Here is a 9639-nt window from a genome sequence, read left to right on the forward strand (position 1 = left end):
TAAAAGGAAGATTTGATATTGGTCTATATAGTTGCTCAATATGGTGTTATCAAGATTGCTCTTTTTCAGGAGGGGGTTACCAACTGCATTTTTCAGGGAGTTTGGAAAAGTCCCAGAAAGAAGTGAGGCGTTCACCACTTCTAAGAGATCTGCTTCCAAACAGTTAAGCACCCTTTTGAAAAAAGATGTGGGAAGTGTGTCAAGATAGCAGGTTGTCGATTTAAGGTGCTGTACTATTTCTTCCAAAAATTTGCTATCAATTGCTTCAAAAACAGACATAGTAACTTCTTTTTCAAATTGCGGTCGAATCTGTCTGACCTCTGCATAACTTGAGGATGTGCCAATCGCCTTTCTGATATAATTGATCTTCTCAGAAAAGAAGGAAGCAAACTCAATGCATTTGCTGTCGGAGAGCATTTAACTGAATCTGACTTGGGGGGGTTTGTCAGTCTCTCAACAGCAGCAAAAAGAGTGCGAGTGTTGTTTATGTTACTATTTATAAGGTTTGAGAAGAAGGTCTGTCTAGCTGTGGCTAGTTCCACATTGAAAGCATGAAAAGTAGGCCTATGATGTTTACAACGAAAATATCTATTTTTTATTCCAAAGATAGCATCCGAAAACAAATCTAAGAACATATTGAGGTGAGGTAACTGGTTTAGGCTTCTAACAGTGAAAACACTCCATTGATATGACAAGCTGCACATGAAAATACATGGAAACATTGTGCATTATGATTGCATTATGAAGAGTTTTTAGCTTAATTCACTTTAGTTTAAATAGTTTGACCACCACAGTTCAGTTGCTGACAGTTCTATAGAAAATCAGTTGAGAGCATCCAGGCTCTCATACCAGTGAATGTTCAATTTATCATATTGTAATGAATATTTGAGAAATTATTGTTGTAATTGATTGTATTAGTCTATATGTAGTCAATGTAGAAAGAGCAAATGGGAGAAGCAGATGAACACAAAACAGCAGAACAACAAAGTTAAAGAGGGTAAACTTTATCATTCTTCTGAACTGTGCTCGTATGTTTGAAACACTTCGGCTCTCATATGTTCTTACTCCGCTCATGTATTAAATGTGCTTCATTGAAAGTGAACCGTTTTCTAGTGTATTTCTTTAACTTCTCCGATAATATAAATTTTATGGCCTATTTCAGATGCGTCCAAAATTACAACAGCAGTGGTTACATACACATATATTTAATTGTTTGATCAAAATTATTGCTAAGAACAATTTAGTAGTCGCTGGATATTGGTAGGGACATGTCATAGCATCTCTACTCAACTCTACACCCTTGATTCTGTTGAATGTAGAGTCCATCTGAATCCTGGAGGTTTTAATCTTATTCGGCCAACAGAGGGAGCTCACACATCTCACACATTTCAGATTAGCTTTATTGCTGTCGAATAAATATACAGATGGTATAAGGAACGTAATGGCCTATTTTTAAATCTCCTGTCATTTATTTAGTAGATATTGTGAGGAGGAGATATTGTGAGGCAGAGGCGAGGACATCTCTGCCGTGTCTCATTGTTTTTTTTTTTGCAGACATGACCCATTTTAGTGGGAAAAGAAACACCTAGTCAACATTTCAGTAGTGCAGCCTCAAATGAGATACGACTTGTGTCAAAATAATATCCAAGTATGCAATATAAAAGTCTATTAGAAGCCTGGAATAGTGTGTTTTTGTTGTTGCTGTTGCTCCTTTCTCTTTGTGTTTTTGTAAGTCTGAACACTGAATGTGCACTTGAAGTCTTCAAAACACATAACAATCATAGAAAGCATGGTAATGTAAGGGGATTTGTTGTGAAAATGAAGAGTTCAGATGCAAAAGCCTCTAAGTGCCGTCTGAAATTGTCTTCTAAAATTAGTATTAGTTTTCTCAGGCTCCTATGTTTATGTTCAGTTATTTCACTTTAATGAATGTACTGAACCTACACATAGGAGCCTGAGAAAAATGCTTAATTTATAAGAAAATTTCAAACAGCACTTAGAGGCTTTCAAATATATTTTTTTCTAGTTATGCTTATCAGCTAGAAATTTCTGTTTGTGAATCATGAACTGGAAAAGTCATGAAAACTTCTTGGTGTGGGAAGCCTTAAAAACACTGAAAAAAAAACCTAGTATTTTGCTAAAAACTAGAAATTGCTAGTAACTTTATCAAATAATTACAAAGAAACTGCAAGTAACAGTTTTGAAATAGAAAGACTGAAATAGTGTGTAATACATGTAACAATGCAAGTCTCTTTCATCATTAATTACACACATCGTCTAAGAAGCTACAGATCGCCGACCTTTTTTTCCCCAATGTGCATGCACTTGGACAAACAAGCCTAGAGCCCATTGTCACATCCTTTTATGCTCTGAACAAAATACATCTTTACTGATTGGCTTTGAGGATGATTGGAGTTGAATGTTTTGTGCGTTCGGACCTAATGACCAACAGTTATGACTCACCTATCATTTTCAGTCATCTGCTGAAAGCATTGTTCTCTGAAGTGTTAGAAATGTAAATGTGTGCGGTGTCATAGAAGACTTGCCAAGGAAAGCCTAGTGACGGCACGGACCGCCCACAGTCGCTTCACTGACTGGCTCATTCATGTTGAACGCAAAACTGGCAAGAGCTGGCAGAAATCGACAGTTCAGGTCCAATCAGCAACAACGGATCCATTGCAGTGAATGGGTGCCGTCAGAATGAGAGCTGATAAGAACATCACAATAATCCACAAGTAATCCACACCACTCCAGTCCATCGATTAATGTCTTGAGAAGACAAAAGTTGCGTATTTGTAAGAAACAAATCATCATTAAGATGTTTTTAACTGCAAACCGTTGCTTCCAGTTAAAATATGAGTCTATAATCCATAATAACGCTTCCTCCAGTCAAAAAGTGTTCTGGTCTGAATCAGGAGGGAAATCTGCACAGATCAAGCACCGTTTACAAGCCAAAACAGCTCTAAACAAATATGTGGCTGGATTTTGATGTGAGAGAACAACAGGAGATGGACTTTTTCAATTTGAATGTTTAAGCTGACCAATTTGAAGGAATAGTTTACTCAAAAATGAAAATATGCAGAAAACGTACTTACCCTCTGGCCATTTTTGTTTGAGGGAGTTATTAGCAAGTAAACTAAATGTCATGTTCGTGGGACTATTCATACGTGTAAATGGGAAAAATGTTAATATAAACATTTTCTTTTCTATTTTTCTGTACAACCATTTGAAGGCACGGCCTTGTCAAAGGACAAAAATTGAATACACGCAATTGCTGGCTTACGCAGTTTCATGTCCTTGAATGTAATTCATGCCTTTGTTGTTGTTGTGTTTTTCTGCTCTCATTATTCAGTCCCTCTGCACTCCAGATTTGGAGATGCCCCTAATTGCTTTCTCATTGTGACTAAGAACAAGATGCTTTCCATATGAGGAACGATGTGAGTGTCAGATTCAGTAGCATCAGGCTGTCATCCACCTCCACACTCTGACCAAGACATGAGTTTATTCTAGTGCAGGCCTGACCGCTCTGCTTTTGTTGACTTTGACAAATGTGGTGAAGGTTGTAAACAGATACTACAGCACTGCCAATATTTTCACCACTGTAATGTTTTGGTATCTATCTATCTATCTATCTATCTATCTATCTATCTATCTATCTATCTATCTATCTATCTATCTATCTATCTATCTATCTATCTATCTATCTATCTATCTATCTATCTATCTATCTATCTATCTATCTATCTATCTATCTATCTATCTATCTATCTATCTATCTATCTATCTATCTGTGTGTGTGTGTGTGTGTGTGTACAGCACACACACACACACACACACACACACACACACACACTGTATATAGGTCTAATTTGTATTTACATTTGCATTTATGCATTTGGCAGACAGTTTTATCCAAAATGACTTACACTGCAATCATGGTACACATTTTATTAGTTAATATTGCATGTTCCTCGGCATATTTTCATACATTTTAGCTGACTAAATGTAATTTTTTTTCGCAATTAACAGATTTAAGCTAATTCGAAGTTATTTGAATACATTTATTTTGAAACTATTATTATTTAACTAAAATCAAGTAGATGCAAATAATTAATAATAAACTGTGCCATTTATTGATATTGATATGATTTTTTAAAGTGCAGAAATCTTACCTGTTTCATTTATGTGTGACTGACAAATATGCATCACAAGTTTGTTTTGGTTAAAATGTGTAATCCAAATGCATAAATTTGGACCTAAATATTATGTTTTTGGGTTAGATTATGTTCTGTTTTGAGCCATTGTGCACTTCATTCTCTGTTTGACTGATTTTAGGATTTGGTGGCTGTTTTGAAAAAAAAAAAATACAGGAGCAGTTTATTTTTATGATGCAATAACAGCAAAAAAAATGGAAAGAAATGGGGTAAAAGTGTGGCCATGTGACAGTGACTACAGGTGGAGCCCCACAGAGACAGTGATTACTGTTGATGCTGCACAGATGTGAAGGACCGCAGATGGTTCAGCAGCACAAACGCCTGATACTCGAGAGACTGAAAATGAAAAATATATACTGTATATTTATTTATATATACTCACACATTTATATAAAACAGCCTACACAAGTGTGATCTCTGTGCTTTCTCCGGTGAGATTTCCCAGTGAGATTTGCTCTCTAACAAATCTTAGAAGCTGACACCTGTAAAGATTTGCAAGTAAACACTGCTGTTTCCATATTTACATAAGAAATATCCCAAACTATGTTATTAGCATGATTCTTCCTGAAGAACAAGCATAATATAATATATTCTTTCACCCATTACAAACTTTTCTGCACTAAAAAGCAGTAAGATGCACAACAGCCAATTTTGGGCCAGTTTGGGATTATAAATGATGCCAATAATTGACTTGGCTGATTGATAAAAGTGTTTTTTTTTTTCTTGTATCAATTCCAAAATCTCCCGACAGCCAACATTTTTAATGAATTTTGAGTACATATTGCCTAAATGTTCATTTGATTTTGGCAATTTTGTGCACATTTGCCATTATTTATTTTATTATGTATATATCGCCATTAGCAGCTCTACTCTCTCAACATTTCAGCATTAAATCCATTACTAAAAGACTTTATACTCATGAACTCTGTCTACATCTTGTTTTTCTTCTTATTATCAATTTTTTATCAATCTGCCTGGAAACAAAGTCATGTTTACAAGGTACAAAGTTGATACAACAAGCGCTTTGAGGGGAACAAGTTCACCAGTGACGTGAAATCTTTGAAAGAGAGTGAATGAGTTTTGTTTGAGTTACTTAGTGGCAAGTAAACCTGTACATTATGCTTTATTTAAAGGGGTCATATGATGCGATTTCAAGTTTTCCTTTCTCTTTGGAGTGTTACAAGCTGTTCGTGAATAGATAATATCCCTAAAGTTGCAAAGACTAAAGTCTCAAACCCAAAGAGATATTCTTTATAAAAGTTAAGACTCGTCCACGCCCTCCTAAACGCCTCGTTTAAACACGCCCACACATATCTACGTCACGATGTGGTAAGATTTGCATAACGCTGCCCAAATGTTCACGCAAAGAAAAAAGGAGTAACTTTATTGCTGCTGCCGCTGCCGCCATGTCGTGAAGACGCTGTGTGTTTCGTTGTAAAAGCGAAACTTCTTTGTTTGGTCTTCCAAAAGAGGACACGACTAGAAATCAGTGGTTAAGTTGTATTTACAACACTGTTCCAGATACACCAAATAATGTTCTTTTTAGCAACATCATATGACCCCTTAAAATTAAATCATCAGGACTTACACTACCGGTCAAAAGTTTGGAATAATTAAAATTTTCGATGTTTTTGAGTCTCCTCTTCTCACCAAGGCTGCATTTATTTAATCAAAAATACAGTAAAAATTGTGAAATATTATTAGAATTTAAAGGATATCATGAAAATCTGACTTTTCCAGGTTTTAAGTGCTATAATCAGGTCCCCGGTGCATCTTTCCAACCAAGGAAATGTGAAAAAGATTAACCCAGTAACTTTGTTTCTGCAAGCATCTGAAAAAACGAGTGCGTCTGATTTCACTCCCTTGGTGACGTGGCAAAGGGATCTCATTATAATATTACCCCCCCTTAAATCTAAAATAAACATGCAATTTATTTCTCAGCTCTATTCCTTCACAGACATAACTGACTGTTGTTGTAACTTGTGTGTTTTTAACGTAAACTTGTGTGTGTGAATGAGAACTTAGTTAAATGATACTTAAATTATAAATTATTTTAGGACTGTGAACACCACTCTTGCCTTAAACTGCATCTCACACAGGAAGGGGACGCTCGTTCAGTTTTCAGCTCCATTCAGAATATTAAAGTAAGTGTGCATTCACTATTTTACAGGTGTTACTTTCATTTGATTTATTTGCTGTATGGTAAAATATGTTTGCTATGTGGTAATTGTGTTCTTTGTTTCAATAAATTAGTACTAGTATCAGTGAACATCACAATAATGTTAATAATGTAGTTTATGTAAACAGCATGCTTACTTTTTTTTTTTTTTCAGATGTGAGAATAACAGTGTAAAAGAACATGTTGCAAAGAGAGCCAAAGCAGAGCAGCCCACTTGGTCATGGAAATGGAGATTCCTGCCTGCACAAGAACCCATGTGATGCACACACTCCCATGAGTCACTTCAAAATGTTGTTCAAGTTTCCTGCCCTGTTTTTGGATATTTTGGATATTGCACCCATGACGTCATGACTTTTGTGTTGTTGTTTTTTCCCTAATAAAATGTTTAACTGCACTCGCAAGTGAATCTCGAGTTATTTTATATGATAGTTATATATATTCTAAATAAACTACAAACAAAAAATATATAAATTTATTTTTTCCTCACATTCTTTCTTGTAGCAATTCCCTCTCAGTCACACACCTGACTGAAAGGCTCATTATGCAGCTCATTATGCAGGCCTTTGTCTTCTCAGGTGTGAATCACAGCATTATTCATGATCATTCATGCCTACTCGCATATACCTTTTCTACACAAAAAGTGTCTTAGAAAATTTATATCAATACATTGTTTTCTGTGAATGAGTAAGATGATTTTCACATCATTTTGAAGCAAAAACTCTAGACTTCAAGATCCAGTTCTTAAAAGTATTGTGAACAAATGTTCTGTATGTGCTTTATGGCCTTATTTCAGTGACTTTAAAATTTTAGTTTTTCACTAAGCACGCATAAACGTTGTTTTCTCAAAAACACAATTGTAGCCCAGTTTGTGCTGATTACAGTGTTATTAAACTTTAGCCATTAAAAGGTTTATAAGCAACTGAAAAAAGCTCAAATTTCAGGGCATGTCAAAACTTCTCCAGGGCCCCAAAACGCCCTCGGACCCCAGAGGGTTAATACACATTTACTGCTATTTTTGGAGGAATTTTCAGTACAACCCTTTTTTGGAGACACCATTACTATTTTTTCCATGGCAGTCTATTATTCTAATAAGCTCTAAACTCTAAGCTCTAATCTATTTCAGATAAACCCGCCTCCGAAAAGCACATAAAAACAAAAGGAACTAGTGCCTCTAGATATCGCCACAAGCATTAAAATAAATCCATATCAGTCAACCACTATGAAAAAGCTTCATACTCTGAGACTCTAGTCTACATAGTCAAATAATAATCCCACGCAGGGAAATGGCATATTTCATGCTGTGCACAATGATATGAATGTGTGATATGAATATGAAGCAGTTTCTGTTTTAGTCGCATCTGCTTAATATAATGGACAGAAAATAGAAATGGCTCTTAATTACAGATGCATCAGAGAAGTGTTAATGTGTAGTTTTATTAAATATGGATCACACAATGGATCACACATTTTACCCTTTTGCGCATGATTGAGTAAATGATGCATCACTGCACAATGCATAACTAGAATTCAGTATAGCATTCATACAGCCTCAGGCCATCCAAGATTAGGATGAGTTTGTTTCTTCATCAGATTTGGAGAAATGTAGCATTGCATCAGTGTCTCAGCAATGGATGCTCTGCAGTGAATGGGTGCCGTCAGAATGAGATTCCAAACAGCTGATAAAAACATCACAATAATCCACAAGTAATCCACACCACTCCAGTCCATCAGTTAACATCATTTTTTTTATCTGGTTGTTAAAGTGGATGTACAAAGTCAGTTCTCTTCACGTTCACAGCAGGCGTCATAAATAGATGTCTTGTTTTATTATTTCACACTTAAGCTTTGCTTGAAAAAGCATGCTTGTGCTGTCTGTCTTTAAAGATAAATGACACTGGGTTTGCTGTCTAATGCCAGATATGCAAAACATACATAATTTAAACCTTTAATTACATTTATATCAACTTGCATGAACATCAAAATCAAATATGTAATTTAATAATATTTTAATGATAGCACAATTTACATATGAGGTCCCTGGGTCTGGAAAGCCCTGATCTAATGCAATGATAATCCATAAGTATGACTCAAGTGTCCAACTACTTTTAAGGCCACTGCAGTGGTAATTTCTCTCTCTCTGACCCTTGTATAACAGTGTTTGATTTAATAAATGTGATTCGTTTTAATTCATGCATCATCATCATCATCATATACCAGTGTTTTGTTCTCCCCCCTCCCACATTTGTGGGATGTAGCTGTGGCGATTTCCGAGTCATCGTCATGTTAGTCAGAGAAATGGTTGCCTGACGAGCATCACCGTACACTGGGATCCGGGAACCGAATTAAAGTGTAAATACAGCAACAGCGTCAACGCAAAAACATCTTTCCAGATGAGATGCGCGTTTTTCCTCTGCGGTGCACGCGGGTAAGATGAACAACATTTGCATTGACTGTTTGGGAATAGTCTTCACTTATTATTTGACATCGGTCGATTGCAATACGCGGCGATGGAGAAGTTGTTGGCAAACTCGGCGCTATATTCGAGATCAGTGGCATAGCGTGATGTCTTGCTGTTTGTCAGACAGAAATAATAACCCTCAAACAGGAAAATATGCAACTGAAATTCACAAGCAAGCAAGTGAATCTGTCATTCGCATGTGCGAGAGCGGGCAGGCGTTTAACGTCGTTCAACTTTTTTCCCAGCTTATATCATTCTGCTTATTGTAGCCTAGATTTACTCTGATGCGAACGCATAGTGGCTACAATTCAAGAATGCGATAATGCAGTCATTCGTTTATTATCGCAAAATAAAACCCCGACAGGACTGTATGTCACCATGAAGAGGTTTATTTTGTGATAACGACCAGCTGGCTGTGTATTAACACGCTTATACGGTTACTTGTCAGTTAAATAAATATGAAATATTGATCTGAGTCTAGGTTATTTTATTATTTTCCTTGAAAAATAATTTAGTAAAATAGTCAGTTGCTGTAGAAATGAATCGGCTTAGTAATGAGCAGTGCAAATTAGGTTATAGGCTATTAGCCTTAATATGAAATAAATATTAAGTTAATTATTCTGGACTAAATAACCGGTGTTTGGGGTAATGAATTACAAGTAACGCGAGTTACGTAATCAGATTACTTTTTTCAAGTAACTAGTAAAGCAACGCATTACTTTTTAATTTACAAGAGAATATCTGAGTTACTTTTTCAAATAAGTAACGCAAGTTTCTTTTTTTTTTCA

General features: G+C 35.8%; 1 protein-coding gene across 1 annotated transcript in view; it reads left to right on the forward strand.

The window, feature by feature from the left end:
• The first annotated feature begins 8706 nt into the window (after positions 1–8706).
• Positions 8707–9639, forward strand: part of LOC107662563 (SLIT and NTRK-like protein 5) — a 5459-nt gene continuing 4526 nt past the window's right edge. Inside the window, exon 1 of the mRNA XM_016452626.1 lies at positions 8707–8818. The gene's annotated coding sequence lies outside the window, so the exon portion shown is untranslated. The remainder of the gene's footprint in view (positions 8819–9639) is intronic.

The sequence above is a fragment of the Sinocyclocheilus anshuiensis genome, unplaced genomic scaffold (assembly GCF_001515605.1).
Source record: "Sinocyclocheilus anshuiensis isolate Anshui unplaced genomic scaffold, SAMN03320099.WGS_v1.1 scaffold1555, whole genome shotgun sequence".
Lineage (NCBI taxonomy): Eukaryota > Metazoa > Chordata > Actinopteri > Cypriniformes > Cyprinidae > Sinocyclocheilus > Sinocyclocheilus anshuiensis.